At 48.3% G+C, this 23824-nt stretch overlaps 1 protein-coding gene across 3 annotated transcripts in view; it reads left to right on the forward strand.

Annotated features, from left to right (window-relative positions):
• The first annotated feature begins 1192 nt into the window (after positions 1-1192).
• The window catches only part of RALGPS2 (Ral GEF with PH domain and SH3 binding motif 2), a 138299-nt gene continuing 115667 nt past the window's right edge, over positions 1193-23824 (forward strand). Inside the window, exon 1 of one of the 3 annotated variants that reach the window (XM_040984315.1) lies at positions 1193-1252. The gene's annotated coding sequence lies outside the window, so the exon portion shown is untranslated. Of the gene's footprint in view, positions 1253-1707; positions 2927-23824 lie in introns of those variants that run through there. The other 2 variants (XM_040984314.1, XM_040984316.1) reach the window with 2 other exon arrangements.

Below are 23824 nucleotides of genomic sequence, written 5' to 3' on the forward strand. Positions count from 1 at the left end.
TTAAGTCTGAGCAAAGATGTGAAGATAGCGTTCACCTTGGAGCGCATCACGCTGAGGCCAGGTGATGCCAAATATCCATCACTGGCTTACCAAGCCAAGGGCCCTACCCTGCTTAGCACTCGCAAAGGCCTACGCGCAACAACACCTCCCTAGCCATGGCGACGGGGCGACCCCTTCACATCTGAAGCCCCCCTCACTTATCCGCAGTGACTCCTTAGAAACCCCGCGGGTGTGGGCTGTCGGATCTCCCCGCGTTCCCCGGCCTTGAAGGTGGCCGGCCAGGCGCCGCCGAAGGCCACGGCCGCCGCTGCAGAGTCCACAGCGGAGGGCCCCGCGCGGGGAGGCCTGGCCCGGCCGTCTCGGGCGCTCCACCTGTCCGCCCCGCTCTGCTCCCGACCCTCCCCTGCAGCGGGCGCGGGGCCGGGTGGAGTGCGGGGCCGGGGGCAGCGTGGGGCCGGGGGGGACGCGGGGCCGGTCGGGGCGCGGGGCCGGGGGGAGCGCGGGGCCGGTCGGGGCGCGGGGCGGGGGGCGCGGGCGGTCGGGGCGGGGCCGGAGGGGCGCGGGGCCGGAGGGGGCGCGGGCCGGAGGGGCGCGGGGCCGGGGGAACGCGGGCCGGGAGCGCGTGGGGCCGGGGGGGACGCGGGGCCGGTCGGGGCGCGGGGCGCGGGGCCGGGGGGAGCGCGGGGCCGGAGGGGGCGCGGGGCCGGTCGGGGCGCGGGGCCGGGGGGGGCGCGGGGCCGGGGGGAACGCGGGGCCGGAGGGGGCGCGGGGCCGGGGGCAGCGCGGGGCCGGGGGCAGCGCGGGGCCGGGGGGAACGCGGGGCCGGAGGGGGCGCGGGGCCGGGAGCAGCGCGGGGCCGGGGGCAGCGCGGGGCCAGGGGCAGCGCGCCGCGGGCACCGGTCCCCGGCGGCCGTTGGGCTCGGGCGGCAGCGGGCGAGCGCGCCGGGCAGACCCCGCGGGCCGCGGCGCTCGTCGGGGTGCGCGCACGCGGCTCCGCCCAGCCCGCTCGGCGCGCCCCCGCAGCTCGGCCCTCCTCCTCCTCGTCCCCGAGCGGCGGCGCGGACGGGGCGGTTCCGGCGCACCGCCCTCCCCCGAGCGGCGGCGGGCACTGAATGAGAGACGCCGAGTGCCCGGCGGTGCGAGCGCTGGCCCGGGCGGCTGAGGCGGCGGCTGAGGCGGCTGTGGCGGGGCGCGAGGCCGGCGGCGGCTGCCCGGCGTCTGAGGCGACGGCGGTGCGGAGGCGGCGGGGGAGGTGGGTGCGCTGCGCCCCCCGGGGCGGCGGCGCGGGGAATGGCGGCGGCGGCGGCGGCCGGGGCGTTGCGGTGTGTGGCGGGGGCGCGGGCCCGGGGCTGCTCGGCCTCGGTGCCGAGAGGGGGCTGCGGGGGAAGGAGGGCGCCGGGGAGCTGGCGCGGGGGCAGCCGCTGCGGGAGCCGGCCGTGCGTGTGCGTGTGTGTGTGTGTGCGTGTGTGCGGGCGGCGGCGGGGTCTCCTCTCGGGCGACCCCCGAGCCCGCCGGCTGCGGAAGCCCCTTGGCCTCCGGCCGGCTCCAGGTGAGCCCGAGGCGGGGAGCGCCGCGCCGGCCACACCCCCCGCCCCGGCGCCCTCGGAGCCCGGCCGCCCGCGGACCCTCGGGTGCCGTGGACCTGTTGCCGAGCCCCGGGCCGGGCGTGCGTGCGGGGCGCCCCGCAGCCGGAGCCGGCCTGGTGCCGCGAGCCGACGGCGTGGAAAGGGAGGGAGCTTCCGCACGGCTCGGATCAAACGCTGGCGAAGCCCGGCCAGCGCACGGGTGCAAATATCCGGAATTCCGTCGCGGGGTCGGGTTCGCTGGGCTCCCCCGAGCACCGTGATTCGGGAGGTGATTTGGGAGCAGCTCGAGCCACAGCTCGGCCAGGTGGGCCACCTGGAAGGGAGCCCCCACGCTGCGCGGAGCGAGGTGGTGGCCCGCCGCCCCCCGGGCGCGCCTCCCGAGCCTGGTGTTGTGTAGACGCAGCCGCTTGCAGCGTCCGTGGGCGTGTTGGGGAAGAAGCTGCGAGCTGATAGGAGGCACCTTCGTGCAAATGGTAATTTGTTTGCGCTGGGAGGGGTGAGGGAGCGAGGAAGCCAGGCCAGTGTTGGTAGTTAGCCCTGGAGGAGGAGGGCCCGCCGGAGCCCGGGGTGTCCGCCGACAAAGCGATGCCGAGAAATAACCTGCACGCCCGGCGGCTGGGCCCCCCCCGGGAGGCGTCCACCCAGCCCGGATTCCGCTCCCCCCGGCCCGCCCCGCTGCTCACCGTCAGCTCCACTCCCGGCTCAGGCCTCTTTTTGGGAAACTTTTGTTTTCTAGACACGCCTGCATAGGATTGTGGTAACCCCGAAAGCCTGTTTCTCCCGGATGGCTAGGCTGGCTGGGCTGGGGCAGCCTAACGCAGCGTGCGGCCGTTACTGCGGAATTTGTTACTCCAGCCTTCAGAATCAGGAGGAAGTAACAAATTGGATCCAAACAGTAACATTTTAATACATCAATGAACCTCTCATTAGGGAAGGCGTCTATCTTGTAGCGTCGAAGATGTGCGATGGCAGGCATGTCTTGGTCACCAGATGTGATGAGCGACTGGAAAGACGTTAAGTGCCATTTTGAGGGGACAATTTGAGCAGGATTAATTGACTTGAAGTCTCGCTCATTGTCTCTTTGCGGACTTCACCTGATTTGGAGGTGGTCCGTCTGCCTTGCTCCCGCCGTCAACTTGGCGCCTTTCGTTGCTTTGAGGACCTGGATGGGCCTGAGGAGTTGTGATTCACTTTGCCTGATTATTCCAGATAGCAATAGAAGTGGAAAACTGTAGCCTGTACCAGCAGATTTGAAAAGCGCCTTTTTGGAATTTATCTGTCCTGTCAGAAAGAATACACCGAATTTTCTGAAAACAAAATACAACTGCAGAATTGGCTGTGTGAGTCAGATACACACGGAGTGTTTGTGTGTTTTCTTAAATACTTAGGGCATTATGTTTTTCAGTTTATGTCATTGCATTTGAGATAGTTTGTGTGTAGTGAGTAATGCTTTTAGAGATGAAATCGTTGTGTTGCAACAGAAGGCATTTAGGCTTTGGTCCAGACGCCCGGCTCGCCTGCTCATTTTGTAGGTACGTGTTGAGCATCTACTTCATGCTGGTCGGTCCTTTCCTGATTGGGGATAGGGCAGAGAAAAAGACAGCTCTTAAGTGACAAATGGGCAGATACAGAGATGAAAAGTTAAAGCAGTACAAACTCTAACGGTTACATTTTTTCTTTTTCTTTTTTTTTTTTTTTTAAAGATTTGTTTACTTACTTGAAAGTTACAGAGAAAATGAGGTAGATAAGGATCTTCCTTTGGTTGATTCATTCCTTGAGTGGTCCCAGTGGCCAATGAATGGCAGGTGGGAGCCAGAACTCCGAGTCTCCCAGGTGAGTGCAGGGCCTAAACGCCTGGACCGTCTTCAGCTGCTTTCCCAGGCACACTTGCAGGGAGTAGGATTGGAAGCAGAGCAGCCGGGACACAAACTGGTGCCCATCTGGGATCCCAGCCTCAGGCAACGCGTAATTGGCACTCCCTCTCCCCGACTTCATGCTTACTTTTTTTTTTTTTTTCTTCTAAGAATAGTGGAAATTACTGCTTAGTGAACAAAAGCATGAAGACAGTTTCAAAACATATGCTCATGTTTATATACACATGGCTATCTGGTTTCTAAGTATACCAAAGATAAATATTCTACCTGATGTCGCTTGATGCGTAGTTTAACTTGTGGTTAAACAGCTTCTTTTGGTTTATACAGTTAAATATTTGCTAAAAATACTCTCCTGGAATTTATGTATAAGAGTCTTTATTATTATTATTATTAAAGTTTTGGAACTGTTTTTATTTTCACCTGGTTTGGCGGGCTGGGAGTGACCTGGTGGCCTCTCCTGTGGCATGAGAAGTACCATTCTCAGCTGTGATTCAAGTGCCACAGGCATTAGCATGGTTCTTTCCAGATTCCCAAGGAGAGCTTTTGCTGTAGTATTGATACGTATGTCTTTTATTGGTTCTTCCTGGCGGAGTTTGGTAATTAATACTGACCCTCTGTGAGCATTATGCTCTCCGGTTGCAGATAGAAACACTAAGGTTTGGCGATGGTAATTTCAGCAAATACTGTTAGGCAAGCCTGAGCCCAAAGCCTGGGGTAGCTCTTGTTAGGAACTGATAGGGAGGGAGAGCGGGAAGATAGGAATTCTTAGAATTGTGTCTACGAGCCAGTTCATTTCCCGGCGGCTCCACTTCCCATCCAGCTCCCTGCTTGTGGCCCGGGAAGGCAGTGAGCACGGCCCAAAGCCTTGGGACCCTGCACCCGCTTGGGAGACCCCGGGGAAGGTTCTTGGCTTCGAATCAGTTCAGCTCTGGGCATTGCGGCCGTTTGGGAAGTGAACCAGCGGATGGAAGATCATCCTTTCTGTCTCTCCTTCTCTGTGTATATCTGACTTTCAAATAAATAGAGAAATCTTTAAAAATTTTTTGAAAAATTAGATGTGACGATAGCTCACAGAATGGGAGAAAATACTTAACACATCGTATTTGGCAAAAGATGGATATCTAATATGTACAAAGGTATTTCAAAAAGTTAACGAAGAATGTATATTAAGAAAAAAGCCAGTGCATGGATTTAAAACTTTTTTGCACCAAAATAAACGTCCTTTGAAATGTACGGCGGAGCGTGGTCCTGTGTTGGGAGTGCAGGGGCCGCAGGGAGAGCAGCCTGGGGCTGCAGCTGAGCGCCCACGGGCCTCCTGGGCTGCCCTCTCGGAGAACTGCCAGCAGTTCGCAACCTTAAGTAAGACTATTAAAATTAATCAGAAGTGTTCCCTTTTTGTGAGAACTCTGGACCTGTTTTTATTTTGCACAACAGAGCGGCATATTTGGCTACATAAAATAGATGTGAGTACTTAGGTGTTAATTTGCAGGGGAAGTTTTGGGGTATAAGATGTTATGAGATGTGTCGGTATGAGTTCTGGTTTTTTTTTTTTAAATGTGAGGTTTTCACTGTGTAACAGTTACATTTGGAATCGAATTATCCCTTCAACCTGAATACTGCATTTCTTTTTTAAGTTTCTAGGTGATAAATAAGTTAGAACTGCCTCAGCTTGAGTGAAGTTCCTCGGAGAGGAAAACGAATGTACTCTGTCAACCTATAAGTCATTGATTTAAATGTATTTTAGATTCCCCTTGGTTCTTTTTTAGTGTTAAAGTATAAGATTGGATGTGCTCTATGATAAATTGTAGTAGCTTGGAATGAATTGGGGATGATTCTTGAATAATTTCCTGAGCTTTTGACTTAGGGAAACATGTACCTGCATAGTGGGAGTAAAGCATTACTGTTGAACATGTGTGCCTAACAAGTTTGCAGGTCCCTGTGGTCAGTTCTGTTAACTCTCAATAGCGAGATAGAGCCACAGGAAGGGTGTGTCAGTATATATTCAGGGATATGGCAGTGTTGACAGGATTTAAGTTGAAGAGACTTGGCAATTTTTGTTTGCCCTGAAGAGAACTTTGGGTAATGGCTCTTGAATGATACACTTGCAGGGTGCCAGGCTTGAGAAGAAGCTCTTGCCTGGAGCTTAATTCATTCCCTGCCTTACCTTACTCACCTGGGGCTCTCAGAACAGATTTTCTTCAGGAAACCTTTTCTTTCTTTCATTGTTGTTATTTCGGCAGAGTTACAGAGAGAAGGTGGGAGTGACGTCTGCTGTCAGCTGGGTCACTCCCCAGCTGGCTGCAGAGGCCAGGAACCAGGGGCTTCCGGGTCTGCCACGTGGGTGCAGGGCAGGCACTTAGAGCATCTCGGGCAGCCTTGCCTTGTGGTTCAGCAGGGAACTCACTCGGAAGTGGGGGGGGGGGTAGGAGCTCCCCGAGGGTGCTGACATCTCAGCAGCTACTCCTCCTCCTGTGGCAGCACGCTGCTCCCAGGAGACCTTTTCTGAAAGTCCTCCGCAGCTGGCACCTGCGGCACGCCCGGTGCCCCGTCCCGGTGTTATCTCCCCTCCCCCAGCACTGATTGATCCGACGCTGTAGCATACTTTATCTGCCTCTCTAGATATAAGCTTCTTGAAATCAAGGACTCAGTTCTGTTTCCTGTTTTTGTAGCAACTTGCAAAGCACCTGGCACATAGACGATGCTTATATTTTTGTGGAATAAGTGAGAACATTGGGATTTTAACCTAATATTTGGCCTTAAATAATACAGCTGTGCAGGGAAAATGAAAATAGTGCCAGAAGGCTTGTACTGAAAATGCCAGGCCCCTGACTCCTTTCATATCTTCTGTTTTTTTAAAGAGAAATTTATTTTTTGAAATGTTTGTTTGAAACACAAATCTACAGAGAAACAGAGGTAGGTCTTCCACCTGCTGGGTCGCTCCCCAGGTGGCCGCAGCACTGATTTCCGGTCATGAATGCGTTGTCTTAGTGTGTTGTCCCGAGTTCCTGTGTTCCGTGTTGGCTTGCTGTTGTGGAAGGGAAGCCGTGCTCGAGGGTCCTCGGGTCCTCCAGGGTCCTCAGGTCCTCCTCGGTCCTCAGGTCCTCCAGGGTCCTCAGGTCCTCCGGTCCTTCTCCGTCCTCAGGTCCTCCTCCATCCTCAGGTCCTCCAGGGTCCTCAGGTCCTTCGGTCCTCCAGGGTCCTCAGGTCCTCCAGGGTCCTCAGGTCCTCCATCAGGTCCTCCAGGGTCCTCAGGTCCTCCAGGGTCCTCAGGTCCTCCAGGGTCCTCCGGTCCTCCAGGATCCTCAGGTCCTCCAGGGTCCTCAGCCTCCCCCTCTGTCCTCAGGTCTTCCGGGGTCCTCAGGTCCTCCTCCGTCCTCAGGTCCTCCAGGGTCCTCAGGTACTCCAGGATCCTCTGGTCCTCCTCCATCCTCAAGTCCTCCAGGGTCCTCAGGTCCTCCGGTCCTCCAGGGTCCTCAGGTCCTCCTCCGTCCTCCAGTCCTCCAGGGTCCTCAGGTCCTCCTCCGTCCTCAGGTCCTCCAGGGTCCTCAGCCTCCCTTGACTGCATGGCGAGAGCTTGGGGAATATGCTCACAGCTGAACTGTGTAGTGCGCTGTGATTCTATTTCTTGGAGCTAAAAGTTTTTGTGTTTTTCTTTCCCATTTGTCTCTTTTTTTCGCTACAAGCCATCCAGCTGTCTTCCAGTGCATCAGGGGAACTGATTGTGGGAGAAGGCCTCCTGAGCTCGAGCCCACCCTGCCCGCACGTGCACTGTGCGGCGGTGGCGTGGGGCTTCATCCTGGCTGTGAGAATTCTCCGCCTTTCTCCTCTGCTGGGCCTGTGGTCTCTGACTTCATGTTTCCCTCCTTGGTTTACTCCTTTGTTTTAGTAAAACACATGCTGTGTTGACTTTCAAGAGTGCTTAGTTAGGTGACATTTTTGAGATGCTTGTCTTGCTGAAAATATTTTTCTGCTACGTCTGACACCTGGTTGATTAAAAAAAAGATTCTCCTTCAAAACGTAAGGAATGGCTTTGCCGTCGCCTAGCTCCAGGTGGCTGTCGAGCAGTCTTCTGTGTGGCGTGTGTGACCTGATGCTTTTCGTTGTCCTCAGAGTATCTGCTGCATCCCGACGTGTCTTTTCTCTTGTGGGAAACCTTTGCTTTTGTACACCCAACTTAGTGGGCCTCTCCAACCAGCGGTGTCTGCTAAGGTGGAGGGGACAGCCCACCTCCTGTGTGGGTCAGCAGCATTTCTCTTACCTCGGAGTAAGGAGAGTCCCTGGAGAAGTGGAGAACCGAGACGTGGTGTGGTGAACCCTTCGCCTGTGCGGCCTTGGAAGGGATTGCAGGCTTACCCCGGAGTAAGGAGAATCACTGGAGAGATGGAGAACCGGGGCATGGTATGGTGGCCTGAGCAAGTTCTCATCTGATTGTGTGGGTGCTAGGGTCATCAACTGAGAGCAAGAATAGGATTATGTACGGAAGGTTCCAGAAGACCTGGTACTATAAGCATGGTCATCTCTCAGAGTTGTGGAGTGAGTAGAAGAAGGAAGTCTAGCGCGATTGCCAGGTGGCATTGAGAGTCCCTGGAGATCGATGCTTCTAGGGGAGTCTAGTGCGATTGCCAGGCAGCACCAGTCCCTGAAGGTGATGATTCTGACCCTAACGGTTTTTTTTTTTAAAAATAAAGATATACAGAGAGGAGGAGAGATAGACAGGAAGATCTTCCATCCAATGATTCACTCCCCAGGTGAGTGCAATGGCCGGTGCTGTGCTGATCCGAAACCAGGAACCAGGAACTTCTTCCAGGTCTCCCACACTGGTCCTCGACTGCTTTCCCAGGCCATAAGCAGGGAGCTGGATGGGAAGTGGAGCTGCTGGGATTAGAACCGGCGGCCTGTGGGATCCTGGCACGTTCAAGGAGAGGACTTTAGCCACTAGGCCATGCCACCAGGCCCAACCCTAATGGTTCTGACTTCAACACAGATACTTTTAAAGTTTCATTGTTAAGTATGCAATCTTACTATTGATGAAGATAATTCACGGAGTGATTTATTATTCTGCAGGACTCAATTTGATTTGCCAGGATCTTGGAGACATTTAAGATTCACAGTTACCAGTAAGATTTAGACATTTTTGTTTCAAAGTTTTGCTGACTTCATGATAGTCATTGTGAAGCTTTCCCTTTTTCTTTAAGTTCTGTATTTTTTGTAAATACAGGAGTTATTTCATTTTTCCCCCTTCCTCCTTCCCTTCATTCCTCCCCTTTTTCTTTCTTTCTCTCCTTCCTTCCTTTCTTTCTTTCTCACTTTCTTTCCTTCTCTTTCTCTTCTCCTCTCCTCTCCCTTATTTTTCTTATTTTTGTTTGAAAGACAGATTATCAGAGAGAAGGAACGGCAGATCTTCCACCTGCTAGTTTACTCCCAAATGGCTGCAGCAGCCAGAGCCGGGCTGGTGTGAGGCTGGTGTGAGGCTGCAGGACTTGGCCCCTCCTCTGCCGCTTTCTCAGGCTGTGCATGACAGGGAGCTGGGTGGGAAGTGGAGCAGCAGGAACCAGAACCAGTGCCATTGGCGCAGGTGGAGGCTGTGAATTCCAGGGGTTATGTGTTTTGTGTAAGAATTCATATGTAATGTGAAAGGTGAGAGTAAAATTTCTAAAAGAAAACAACAGTATCTACTTGAGCTGTCACAAAGATTTTTAAGAAAGCAGGAAACAAGAAACTTTTTTTAAAACAGAAAGAAAAGATTGATAAATTGTGCTTCATTAAATCAGAACATCTAATCATCAAGGAACAGTACTCAGGGGAACAGAGAAGCAAGTGACGCATTGGAGAAGGTATTTAGAATGCTTACTCTTTGAAGCAGAACCTGGTATCTTGGGTACATTTAAACAACAACAGCGCAACTCAATAGAAACAAGATGCAGGCAACCCAATTATAAAAGAAACGAGCTGAAGGCCTGCACAAACATTTACAAAGTGAATTGTCCAGATGGCCAGGGTGGAAGGAGTGCACGTGACTTTCAGAGAACTGGAAATTAAATCTGGAGTGTGATAGCGCTGCGCATCCCCGGAACGGCACTGACAGGGGAAGCACCAAGTGTGGACGAGACTGTGGGGCCTGCGCTCACGGCGAGTGCACTCGGAAGCCTCTGGTGCCGCCTGCTCTGGCTCTGTGTCTACTCCGAGGCAGCACTTTCCTGTCGCTTGTAGACTGGGCAGAAGACAGAGCGTGTACGTCGCAGGAGACATTTACGTTAGAAAACAGCAGAAGCAATGTTCACGACGTGGGAACTTTGGCCATGGCACCACAAACAGGAACGAGAAATAGACACGTTGGACGTTTCAGCATTAAGACTACGTGCTTCAAAGGGTGCTGTCAAGAAACTGTTAAGATAACCCCCAGGGGAGGAGAAAATATATGCAAGTCACAGATCTGATAAGAGATTTGTTTTTAAAAATGTCTAAAAACTCTTAGAACTGAGTAATAGAAAGCCAGCTTGCTTTAAAAATGAGCAGAGGGTTTGAATCGAGATTTCTCTGAAGAAAATGGACAATAAATCCATGAAGAGATGTGTCGCATCAGTGTTAACTGTCAAGGAGATGAAGCCAGAGCCACAGTGTCACCTCTCGCCACTAGGGTATCTTGAACCAAGGGTGGCGCTCCTCTGGGTTGGTCCGGCACATCTTCCTGTGGTTTGGAGTTGGAGCGTGGTAGAACACTTCCCTTCCCAGGTCTGTAACCTGAAGAAATGAGGCTAGGCCCTGCAAGAATGTGTGCAGCAGCTTTGTTCTCAACCCACATGGCCATCAGGTGATCCTGGACCAGCATCATATGCTATGTATGCAGAACGGAATTCCGCCAGCCATAAAAAAGAATGAAGTACTATATGTGCTTGTATATGTGTGAGCTTTGAAACGGGCTAGATCAAAGAAGCTAGTCACCGAAGAACCCACAGATTGCATGATTCCAGTCCTAGGGAGCGCCCACAGCAAGGAAGAAAGCAGGTTGGTCGTGGCTGAGGGTGCAGCAGCAGATTGCTAAAGAACGCATCTCTGGCTGTGCGTGCTTCGGAGAAAGTTGTATGGCATGTGAATTACATCTTAGTAACGAGAGCTGCTCCTGAAGACTGGGAAAATGTAGTAAAGTGACAACAGTGCTACCATATTTGGGGAAATCAAGATGGAGAGTAATATGTAAAAATAGTTCCTTTTTGTGAGTCAAACAGCAGCAACACCGCCCCCCCCCCATCTGCGTGAATGATCTCCTGAGGGTAGAAAAAATGTTACACTTCCAATGTAAGCATTTGTTATCTTGTTAGCCTGAGGGAGGGACAAGGTAAAAGAGAAAGGGCCCACTTAGAAAAACAACAGCTTGCTCTCCTTGGGAGCAGTTCCAGGACCCCTGAGGGCACCAAATGCCGCTGGTTGGTCTTCCAGTCCCTTGGGTGGAATGATGTGTGGTTTTTTTAAAAAAAATATGTGCACATCTTCCTCTTGCTTGAAGTCAGCTATGGATTACTTTTTTTAAGAATAAATTTATTGTGAAGTCAGATATACAGAGAGGAGGAGACAGAAAGATCTTCCATCCGTTGATTCACCCCCAAGTGAATGCAATGGCTGGTACTGCACCGATCCAAAGCCAGGAGCCAGGAGCTCTTCCAGGTCTCGCACGCAGGTGCAGGGTCCCAAGGCTCTGTGTCGTCCTCGACTGCTTTCCCGGGCCACAAGCAGGGAGCTGGATGGGAAGCGGGGCCGCCGGGATTAGAACCGGCGCACATATGGGATCCCGGGGCATTCAAAGCAAGGACTTTAGCCACTAGGCCACCGCGCTGGGCCCAGCTATGGATTACTTTTAATACCCAATGCTTGTAGATGTTATGTAAATAGTGTTTGCCATGTCTTGTTTGGGGATGAGGACAGGAAAAGGCCTGGCACACAGGAGAAGGGAGCAGAGTGCGTGGACAGTGCTGGCGAGCGGATCTCATGTAGAAGACTGGTCTCACTTTATATGGGCTCAGCATGTGCTTAGTGTGTGGCAAGTCCAGGTTTTGCTTTTTGTCACTTCCTACTTCTCTGAATAGTGTCAGTCTGCAGCTGACCGACCCTGCGGATGTGGACGTGCAGGACCTGCAGGGCTGGCCACTTGAACAAGAGCTGTCCGTGAAATGTGGAAGTGGAAATGCTGATTAGAGCTGTCAGCTTGATAGACTAGCATATTTTGTTTCTTATGTTTTCCTGTCAGTTGATTTTATGAATAGAAGCATGTAAAGCTAGAGAAGCGATAAGAATGAATTATGCAGTTTCAAAAGGCAGGACGTCTCGCGAGTGACTGTAAGGCCATTCCATGACTGCTCTTGGTTAGACACAGCCCAGGTGTCTCAGCGAAGAAGCGGCCAAGTAGCAGGTGGGACAGCTTTGCAGTGGAGCACTGCGACAGTGAGGGTCACGGCTGTGACTGTGCGCAGCAAACGGGACTGAATACCACAGGCACGGTGTTGGAACAGCAGAGCCCGAACACAAGAAAGCCGTGGCGTGTGATTGTATCCGTAGGAAGCCGTGAGGGTGTTCAGGGCTTGGTGCTTGGCAGCAGGAGGGATAAAGAGAGCTGCTGGAGCCCTGGAAATGTTCCTTTGTCTTCAGCGGGTTGGTGGTTATGCGTGGAGTCACGGGGGAAGAATTCATCGACCATTCTAGTTTGAATACGTGTGCATCTCAGGGAAGAAGTGAAGCAAAGCAAAAAACCAAGCAAGCAAACTTTTTTTTTTTTTCTGGTGCTCATCTAAAAATGTCTGCAAACTTGTGAGGATCCTCGTCGTTCGGAGGTTTTGTCTCCTGTCCACTTTGAAAGTTGTGTTGTGACTTGTGGATTATAGTGAGAGCAGTGTCTTGGTGGTTGTGTAGGTTGTACCTAGCTTTTATGTAAGAAGTAGTACTTGAAAGTAACTCTTGCACCTGGCAGCGTGGGCTAGTGGCTAAAGTCCTCTCCTTAAACACACCAGGATCCCACATGGCCGCCGGTTCTAATCCCGGCTGCTCCACTTCCCATCCAGCTCCCTGCTTATGGCCTGGGAAAGCAGTCGAGGATGGCCCAAAGCCTTGGGACCCTGCACTTGTGTGGGAGACCTGGAGGAAGTTCCTGGCTCCTGGCTTCAGATCAGCATAGCACCACCAGCCGTTGTGCTCACTTGGGAAGTGAATCTTTAGATAGAAGATCTTTCTGTCTCTCCTCCTCTCTGTATATCTGACTTTCCAATAAAAATAAAATAAACCTTTTAAAAAAAGAAAGTAACTCTTTAAAATAGGTGAATTTCTGTGTGTGTTAGCATTTCATACCTTTGATACTATTAATTGATTAACTATTAATTAGCCATTAACATTATGCTTTGGGATTTTAACATTGGCATGTGTTGAGAGCCAAATCCTGCTCTCAGACCATGACACAGAGTAATTAGGTGTTCGGAGGTTAAATGCATTTTTTTACTTACCATGGTGTGTATGTGTTTTTCTATACCATTAGTACTTGATTGACTTTAAAAACCAATGTATTGGTCTGATATATATAGCAAGTATTTTGTATTGGGTTTTTTGAAAGAGGTTTTATTTGAAAGGCAGAAGAGGGAGAAGGGGAGTGTTGAGGGTGGGGGGAGATTATTTTCAGAATCAAAGGAGAAAGCAGAAGTAGGGCGCTTGGCTGGCTGAGCGCCTCACTGTTTCCTAAGGTTTTGCAGACTGAGTGTAATCACACTTGGCTGCTTGTGTCCAAGGTTACGCTAGGTCTTTAGGGTTATTGGAATAGAGTGTTTAGTATCCTTTAGTTCTGATTGAGAGTCCCTGATTTTGATTAGAACTTTACTGGCCTTCTGGCACTTACTTAATGTGACAGATCTGTGTGTTCTGCGGCTTTTCTAAATTTCAGTGGTAGAATGACCTCTCTTCTGCTGGTTCAGTCCCCAAATACCTACCGCAAGCAGACTGCCAGGCTGCAGCCAGAAGCCTGGACCCCATTCTGGGTCTCCCACATGGGAACAGTACACCTAGCACTTAGTTCCGCTGGGTGTGCACTAGTCCGAAGCTGGGTGGAGCACAGAGTTGGGGCTTAAATTCCGACACTCCGCGGTGAGACATGGGCGTCCCAAACGGGAGCTGTGACCACTGCCCCCAACACCTGCTGTCCACTGAAATCCCTGGAGACTCGAGATTCCTACGTAGGTGATTAGTATGTGTTTTAGGTGTGATTAGCATAGTTTCTCTGTTTTTTAACAGAAGATTTACGCGAAAAAGAGAGGGAGAGAGAGAATCTTCCAATGCTGATTCACTCTCCAAATGGCTGCAGCTACTGGAGCTGAGCTAACTCGAAGCCAGGAGCTTCCTCTCAGGTGCAGCGACCCAAGGACCTGAGCCATCCTCAGTGCTTTCTCAGGATGTGAACAGGGAGCCGGATGGGAAGTGGAGTGGTGGGACACAAACCAGCACCGTGTGGGGTGCCGTGCTACAGCTTTAGCCACTACCCATTGCACTGGCCCAGAGTAGTTGTTGTTTTCTTTATTTACTTCCTAAGTATTTATTTGTTTTTATTGGAAAGGCAGATCAGATTTACAGAGAGAAGGAGAGACAGAGAGATGGACCTTCCATCTGCTGGTTCACTCGCCAGATGGTCCACAGTACCCAGAGCTGATCTGAAGAGAGGAGATAGGAACTTTATCCTTTATCCCCCACTTGGGTGCGGGGTCCCAAGGCTTTGGGTCATCTCCTGCTTTCTCAGGCCGCAGGCAGGGCTGGAAGGAAAGTGGAACAGTCAGCACATGAGCTGGCACCCACATGTGATGCTAGCACCTAACAGGGTGAGGATTTGGCCATTGAGCCATCACGCTGGGTCCTGGTTAAAGTTTGTAAGCTGTCGTTAGAGCTGTGTCTGCTGTTTTTCTCTTACATTTTGGATTAATGATGATGTATTTGTAGGTTTATGTGGCTTAAATCCTTTTATAAGTTAAGGAATGATGAGTAAATGTACTGTGAGAAACATTTTGAGTTTATCTTCTGGGTAAGAAAGACATTCAGCCATGGGACTCTGAGCCAGCACATTGCTGTGTGCCGTGTGAGCACAGTGCTTGGGAATGTTATCACCCAATGTGGTTGCTTACACCCTTGGTGACAGGCAGCATCTTATCCGAAAGCACAGCAAGTAATAGAAGACAACATGCAGTCATGTGTCAGATTGAAAGGGGACAGTCCTCTGGAGAGGATGCCCAGTGAGGACAGGAATGGCTCTGGAGGAACATGAGTCTCTGGAGTGGAAGGAGCAGGCGGAGTGTCCGGGGACATGCTGAGGGTAAGGAGATAGGAATGCATTTTCCCCGTGTGCTGTGGATTGAAGGATGTGTGTGGGATGCAGTGGAACACGTAGTTAGTAGGACTAGAGCTAGATTTATTCAGCCGTTTTGAAATGAGGCAGAAGCAATTAAAATTGAATCAGCAATGCATACGCTTAGCTTCTTGCTCTGTTTTTATAGTTGCGGATTGAAAGTTTGTGAATGAAGATTGGAAGAAAAATCCAAACTGTTTGAAACAGTCTTCTGAAAACAAAAAAGGCTTCTCGTTATGCATGCATTAGATCATTTTCCCAACAGAAAGGCTTGGAACAAAATGGATAGGCAGTAGCTTAGTAAGTTTGGTGTCTACTGGTTTTGTTTCTAATACTTGCAGTTAATCACACAGCAGCAGTTTTGAATTTGAGCCTTCCTACTGCCATTGAGAGAACCGGAGTGGAGGGAAGGACTCGTCTGCCGTAAGATTTCAAGATATGACTTCAAGGGAGCTAGCACGACTAGTGAAGCCTGCACTGCTACACTCCTTAGCTAAACAGTGCGGGCAGCTCTGAGCTGACTGTGTCAATAGTCAGCAAGACTCTTCCCCCGGCTCGTCGGCTCCGTGTGGCCCAGCAGACAGGGCTGTTGGTACTTCTGCCTCCACACACAGATAGAAATGATAAATGACAGTGGACAGTCCTCCTTTTAGTTGCAGTACTGTTGATAGGGTATTACGGCCACTCTTGACTTAACAGCTGAACCTGGACCCGTGTATTAACTTGTGATGCTGTCAATCGTGTGATCTCTCAGTAGCAACCACACTTTGTATTTATGATGGCTCAATTAAAGTCACCAAATACAAGTGTTGATTGACTTTTGAGACCCAGATAAGTGATGATTTATCTAACTCAGTATCCTAGACAGGTTGTTTATAATTCTGGTCTACCCATAGTTCCTTTGAAGGAAATCTGTTTTTCATAGTACATTGCTGAACAGACCTCAACAGCTGTGTTTTGTAGCATATAAAATTATATTGCCAGGGATTGGCCCGGTAATGGGCGTTTAACCTAATGCAGAAACTCCTAACCTAGCATTGTGTGCTTGGGAGACCTGACAGCCAGTCCTGGGGAACATGGAGTCAGTGTGCTGTTGGGCTAGGAGAACGAATTCTGAAAAGATGCATTGCTGTAGAGATCTGTAAAACTGACATTTAGGTGATAGGAAAGCATGTGTAAGTGGAAGCTGTGACTTACCGAGATGACGGGAGGTGAGGAGGCCGTTTGGTAACTGCCAGGGAAGAGGAGTGCCTGGAGAAGCACGGAGGCCTGCGAGCGGGGAGTGGGGACTGCGCTGTCGGCTTCTGCAGCCGGGTAGGATTCTCTGTCCTAGTGCTGCTTTGACTCCTGCCGTCCCGAGACTGCGTTCGCTTTCCCCAGGAAACGGTGCAGACTTTGCTCTTAGACTTCGGTTTTTCTCTCTTCCCCGGCTTGGGACTGTGGGGGAGTTTCATGTCTCATGTGTCATTTGTAGAATGACCATCTTTACTCACAGAGTTGCTGTGAGAACTGAGCATGACATCTGCCGAGCTTTTAGAACAACGTCAGGCACAAAGCAGATCTTTGCTAAATAGCATTCTGTTTAAGGCCATTTTAAATTTGCTTTTTGCAACTGGAGTCTTACACTGGAGTTAATCTGCTTGAGATTGCATTTGGCTAGGTGAGCGAGGCAGTTATATGAATAATGGTGCTTGCTGTTTCTTCATTGAGCATTTAATGGGTGCTTGATGTTGTTATGAGCATTTATCAGTATTGACTAATTGATTGGCCATAGTAGCCTGGTGAAGAAAGTACTGTTATATTCCCTTTAAGATGTAGAAACTGGGGCCAGCACCGTGGTGTAGGGAAAAAGCCTCTGCCTGCAGTACCTGGCGTCCCATGGGGGCACGAGTTCAAGTCCCAGCTGCTCCACTTCCAGTCCAGCTCCCTGCTAATGTTCCTGGGAAAGCAGTGGAGGATGGCCCAAATCCTTAGGTCTCTGCACCCACCTGGACAACTCGGAAGAAGCTCCAGGTTCCTGGCTTCAAACCAGCCCAGCTCCAGTTGTTGTGGCTATTTGGGGAGTGATCGAGCAGATGGAAAGATCTCTGTCCCTTGTTCTCTCTAAATCTGCCTCTCTAAAAATAATAAGTACTTTAACAATGTAGAAAGTGATGCACAAGGAGGCTTATCAGCTTGCTCAGGATTGCACAGCACCTGACTAGTAGAGATGCTGTTTGAACCCAGGTGGTCTGGAGTTTTAGCTCTTAGTTAACCTATTTTCAGTTTTTATTTGCCTCCTTAAGTAAGTCAAGGAAAAGGTCTAGTTGGTAATTCTTTCATGTTTTTCCAATACTTGTTTATTTTCCATTTAACAAAGGTGCAGCAGACCTCAGGTACAGAGTGGCAAGATGCATTAGGAATAAGTACTATGATAACATTCCTTCCCTGAGTGTATAGTGTAATAGCACAGCAAGGCCATGGCAAGTGAAAATACGCATACTATGAACTATAATCATATAAAATAATGTATTGCAGTTAATGAGCCAACAAAGGAAAATTTAAAAATATATCCAATTTAAGATAAGGCATTAAAAGAGCATGGAATAAATAGAAATAGCAAGATAATAGACTTAAATCTTATATCAGTCATGACATTTAAAAGGCAGGTTGGTGGATTGAAAAGGAAGACCCAGGGTGTACATTTTGGTGCAGTGGATTAAACCACCACCAATGACACTCCTATCCCATCAGGATGCAGCTGGTCCAGCTTCCTGAGGACGTATTCTGAGTGGGAGCGTGGTGGCCCAAGTGCGTGGGGCCTGGATGGAGTTTCAGGCTGCTGCTTGCTGCCGGGCCCAGCCCTGGCTGTTACAGGCAGTTAGGGGAGAATGAGCCTCAACTGTCTCTTTCCTATGTGAAACACACTTTAAAGACACCGGTTGAGTAAAAGGAAAGGATGGAAAAAGACAATCCTGTTTAGTTACAAGAGAAGTGGCTTGTTTGACAGTGTAGGTTTTAGAGCAAAGAATATTTTCATAGACAAATGATTTTATTACATAATGATAGAGGTCAGTTAATTAGGGATGCACCAGTTTAAAAATGTTTGTAGTTAATAACTGGACTTCAAAATGCATGATAGAAAAACTGATCTCTGATCAGAAACCATCTAATCCACAATCTTAGTTGAAACTTTCAATACTCTTTTTTTTTTTAAGATTTACTTTTATTATTATTATTATTATTATTGGAAAAGGAGATTTATAGAGAGAAGGAGATACAGAGATAAAGATCTTCAGTCCACTGCTTCACTCCCAAGTAGCCACAGTTGCCAGAGTTGAGCCGATCCAAAGCCTGGAGCCAGGAGCCTCTCCCAGGTCTTCCACAGCAGTGCAGGATCCTAAGGCTTTGGACCGTCCTCTACTGCTTTCCCAACCACAGGCAGGGAGCTGGATGGGAAGTGGGGCTGCCGGGATTAGAACCGGCATGGGATCCTGAGCCATTGTGCTGGGCCCCTCATTACCCTCTCTTGAGGTAAAGCAGACAGATAGAAAATTCCTGGGGCATGATCACTTTGAACAACCAACTGATTTGACCTAAGCAACATATACAGTGCCCATCCTGCAACAGTACAGAAAGAACACTTCCATCATGGCCTGTAATTCAGGCCATAAAATCAGTGTATGTCATTGAAGGATTGATAGCATATTCCCTGATCACATTGGAACTAAATTAAAAATTGTGAACAGAATACACTGGAAAATTTATTAATATTTGGAAATTAACCACCATTCTAAATAATTTACAGTTCAAGGAAAAGATCAAAAAGAAAATTAGGAAGTGTTTTAACAGGATGAAAATACGGTATGTCAGAATTTGTGACATGCCACTAAGTCAGTGGAGAAAGAATTTGATACCCAAGTGCTTATACTAGAACAGAAGGAGATTTCATTTCCATTTCCATTTAGGAAGTTGAAGAAAGAATAGATTAAAGCTATTAAAGAAAGGAAAGATCATTGTGGGAATAATTGTTTCCCTATTTTCTTTTTTAAGATTTATTTTATTTGTATTGGAAAGTCAGATATACAGAGAGGAGGAGAGACAGAGAGGAAGATCTTCTGTGTGCTGGTTCATTCCCCAAGTGGCTGCAACAGCAGGAGCGGAGCTGACCTAAAGCCAGGAGACTCTCCCTGGTCTCCCACGTCGGTGCAGGGTCCCAAGGTTTTGGGCCGTCCTCGACTGCTTTCCCAGGCCACAGGCAGGGAGCTGGAAGGGAGGTAGGGCAGCCAGAATTAGAACCTGTGCCCATATGTGATGCTGGTGAGTGGGTGCAAGGCAAGGACTTTAACCACTAGACTACTGCGCTGGTCCCCCTACTTTCTAATTATTAGGGATTGTCAGTGAACCAGAAGCTGATTCTTTGGGAAGTTCAGCAAAGCTAATAAAGTTTGAGTTAACTTGGCATCAGGACTGACAGATATGACATTTCTACAGATTTTACAGATAGTAAAAAGGATGATGGGAATATTGTGAACAACTTTATGGACCTATACATTTTACAGCAGAGGTGATGTGAACATTTATTTTGTAAGACACATACTACCAGACTTAAAAAGAGATATATTAAAAAAAAAAAAACCTGTTTAGCATTGTATATGTTAAAGAAATAGAATTTGTATTTGAAATCCTCTCTTTACGCCCTCTGTCTGCCACACACATAAAGCAGTTTACTTCAGGCCGAGGACTTAGTAAGAAAATTCTACTGAACATTTAAGAAATGATAGCAGTGCTCCACAGGCAAGTCCAGAAAATTGTAGAAGAGGAATTAATGTCTCAGCTCCCCGGGCAAGCGTTGCCTCATACTCAAACTAAACAGAACAGACTACACAGAAATATCCTGCATCAGCATTCATGCAAAAATTCTGAAGTTCACTTCAGACAGTTAAATGCGCCAATTTATTGAATAGCCAATATGTTATGCCCGGCAGGGTTAATTTCAGGGTTACAGGTTGGCTTAACATTGAAAAAAGTCACCGTACTTCATTGTACTAACCAACCTAAAAAGAAGAGCCACATGGTGAACAGTATCCCAAAAGGGTTTGGCAGTCTAATGTACCTTCAGGTCAGCAACAGGCCCGGATAGGATCAGAAGGGAACTTTGATGGAGGTTTAGATCGGCCGTATGACCCAGAGCTCGCCCTGCTGGGAATTTACCCGAAGGAAATGAAGTCAGCCTGCGAAAGTCACCTCAGCCATATTGATTGCACTTTACTTCACAGTAGCCAAGATATGGAATCCACCCCCATGTCCATCAGCTGGTGCCTCGGTAAAGCACATGTTGGCTTATAGATACCATTGAATACTACTACTCAGCCATTAAAAAAAAAAATGAAGTTCGCTCTTGTAACAGAGTGGATGCAGTTGGAGACCATTATTTCTAGTGAAATAAGCCAGTCCCCCAAAGACAGATATTCTCTGATTTGTGGTGAGCAATACATAGAATACAAAAAAAAAAAAAAGTATATGGGTGAAATGGACATTGTAAGGTTTGTTATTTACAACCCTTATCTATACTTAGGAACAGTGGTTTTTCTGTTTACTACTTGTTGAATTTTTCATTTGGTGAAGATTTAAAAAGTAGTGTGATTACTTTTGTTTTTAAAAACATTTATTTGTATTGGAGAGGAGGAGAGACAGAGAGGAAGATCTCCCATCTGCTGGTTCACTCCCCAAGTGGTCGCAATGGCCAGAGCTGAGCCAGTTTGAAGCCAAGAGACAGGAGCTTTTTCCGGGTCTGCCATACAGGTGCAGGGTCCCAAAGCTTTGGGCCGCCCTTAACTGCTTTCCCAGGCCACAGGCAGAAAGCTGGCTGGGAAGTGGGGCCCGCGGGGGCGTGAACCGGCTCCCATATGTGATGCTGGTGCGTACAGGCAAGGATTTTAGCCACTTGGCTGCTGGCTTGGACCAAGTAATGTAATTATAAAGAAAAATAAAAAGAATGGAAGGAGGGTAGTAGTTAAGGAGGTAGATTAGGATGGGAAGTATCATGTCATGTTCTTGAAATTGTGTACATAAGATCTATGAAATTTGTTCTCTTTATAATTAAATTTTAAAAAGGAACTTCACTTACCCAAAAAGGACATTCATAAAAGTCTAGAAGTCTGTGTAGATAGCATCATATTTAATGGTAAAAAACTGAAAACTGTGTACTGAAGGTCAGGAGCGTGACAAGGATGTCTGTTCCATGGAGGACTGGAGGCTCCAGCCAGTCATCAGGCAGGAAAGTGAAAGGCATCCGTGTTGGAAAGCAGGGAGTCGGGGTGTCTGCTGCTTTTGTCTAACAGGTGGCACGATTATGGAGAAAATCTTACGGTGCCTGCAAAATTTTGGAAGTAAAATCACTGACTAGAACGAGTATAACAATATCAGTTACTCCTCTTTAGCAGTGAAGAGTCAGCTGTTGAAATTTAATACAATCAATATCATTGACAGTAACAACAGATAGGAATTAATAGAACCTGGACGGCACTGGAGAGTAAAGAAGCTTAGGTACAAGGCGGACATTCCTTACACACGCACGGGTCAGGTGACTCACCATTGCTAAGCTGACATTCCCCCCAAGTTAATCTGTTGATTTAGTGCAAATCCAGTACAGACTCTAGAGGCTAATGGGCTGATTCTAAAATTCGAGAATAGTCAGAAAAACTCTGAAACCAAAGAGCAGAGTTGTAAGACTATTACTTCTTGATACCGTAATTAACTATAAAGCCAAAATAATCAAAACAGTGTTGTGTTAGTATATGGATTAATGTACTAGGTTGGAAACCAACAATAAGCCAGTGAGTATGTGGGCAGTAGATTTGGTAAGGCAGAAAAGTAATTCACTGAATAAAGGACAGTTAATCAAATAATTTTGTCATGATTGGATATTCATATGTAGTCAAGTTGGGTTAGAGCTAAATCTTGCACTGTAGACAAAAATTAACTTAAAATGAATCCTAGACCTAATGTTATACCTAAAATTATGTTTTAAACAAGTCAAAATACTTGTTGTCTTGGGTTATGCCAAGATTTTTTTTAGTACGTGATACCTCAGTATGATCCATAAAACGGCACTGTTGCAAAAACAAAACTTTAGTACATTAAAACATGTATGCTCTTGCAGATACCGAGAGAATGAAAAGTTGCAAAATGAGAGAGAATTTTTGCATATGAAATATGAAGATTTGTTTCTGGGCTATATAAAAAGCTCTCAAAACTAAGTAGTAGCAATCCAGTTTTTAAAAGTGTGAGAAAGGTTTGATAGATGCATTGCCAAAGAAGATCTGTCAAGTACGTGGAAAGCTGGTTCATCGGAACCCTGACTGGGCTGCGTGCACACCAGTATGGCTGACTGTATGGGAGCTGGCAGGGAGAGAACAGAACTGGGGCTCTTGCCTGATTGCCGGGGCAGGAAATACACAGCCACCGGAGGAGACAGTTTGGGTCCGTACAGTGTTAAGCGTACATGTTCCAATCAGCCCATCCTTAAGAAATTTACTCTTAACATTCATAGCAGCTTTATTTAGGAGAGCCCCAAACCAGGGAAACTCGATGCTCATCGGCACGAGAATGGAGAAGCGAATTGGGACTTTTCCATGCTAAGGCCTGAACCTTTGATAGTCACAGGGAAGAATGTCAAAGTAACGACGCTGAAAAAGCCAGAGGCTTTGGGGCACTGAGTCTAGCCACTGTTTTCATTATGAGGAATTTTTTCCTGGGTGTTTATGCTTTGAACACGTCAGGTGTGCTGCAGGCTACTTATATGTAAATAAAGCTATTTTTAAAAAATTATGAAATGATCCAACAAAAAGCTTACTGTGGATGTGGAATAATAGGCTATATTAAACTTAATGTATTATAATTATGTATTACGCAATTACTGCAAATATGTACAGAGTAGAAAAAGTTGAATGAAATGTCTTTGAAATCAATAAAATACAGTTCCTGTGGAGCTGTGGTTCTCAGTTGTCGTCCTCTCTTCCTGGCCGCCCAGGTTTTTTTTTTTTTTAACACAACTGTTACTGGCATCTGGAGGGCGGAAGCCAGAGACACCGACAGGCAGCCCTCCGTGCAGGGCAAGGCTGCCTGACAGCATTGGTTGGTTCTGAGTGTCCGCAAGGGCCAGGATGAAAAACCGTGATGAGATATAAAGTCAGTTCAGTTGCTTATCTGAATCCTGAGTTGAAATATTATCATTAGCAAAGTAGATTGCTGAAAGAACAGCATCATTTGGACAAAATTGTGTCCTTGGCCTTTGGGAATGTGTGGATTATGCATTTATGAGTCTATCTGATTCATGAATAATTTTTTATGCAGGCTCCTGAAGTTCTGCTTGGATGTGTAACAGTGTTTATTTTCATATCATTAAGAAAATGTTGAGACATCACTACCGCCATATGCATCATTCCTCAAGGAGGGTCCATGGAGGCCCGCCAGTAACTTAATTTGAATTGGTGGGCTGAAATGGAGTTTTTTGTTTGCTTTTGGAATGAAAGTGCCTATTTGGAACCTGAAGTTTAGATTTATAAATTGAAAGTGCCTACCCAAGCAGCTTCTTCTCAGTGTTTTCAAAGTGGACCAGGACCGTGGTTCTCAGGTCAAGTGCGGAAGCAGTTTTATATGCTAACACTGAAATGATGTTAGATCTTAATCTTGCCCCCCTTTTCCATTTTAAAAGAGAAACACGAAGATTTGAGTCGGAGAATGTGGAGAAGGGCGGTGCTTTACTGGGTTGATAGCCTTGGCCCCTGGTGCGTTGCTTTTGCAGAGTGCTATTTTTCTAAATAGAGTTATACTTGGAGTTGTGTGAACTGAGCGTGATGAGGATGCTAAAGCAGCTTGCTGCCACTGCAGACTGTGCAGCTGCTCCGGGAGGCGATGGCGGCCGGCAGGGTGGGCTCCTGTGCAGAGCGGCACTTGGAGAACTCTTCTGTTCATTGCTCCCATCTGCTGTGCTAAAGATTTGTTTTTATTAGACAGTC

This window comes from Ochotona curzoniae, unplaced genomic scaffold (genome assembly GCF_017591425.1).
Source record: "Ochotona curzoniae isolate NIBS_2020 unplaced genomic scaffold, NIBS_Ocur_1.0 contig_4105, whole genome shotgun sequence".
Lineage (NCBI taxonomy): Eukaryota > Metazoa > Chordata > Mammalia > Lagomorpha > Ochotonidae > Ochotona > Ochotona curzoniae.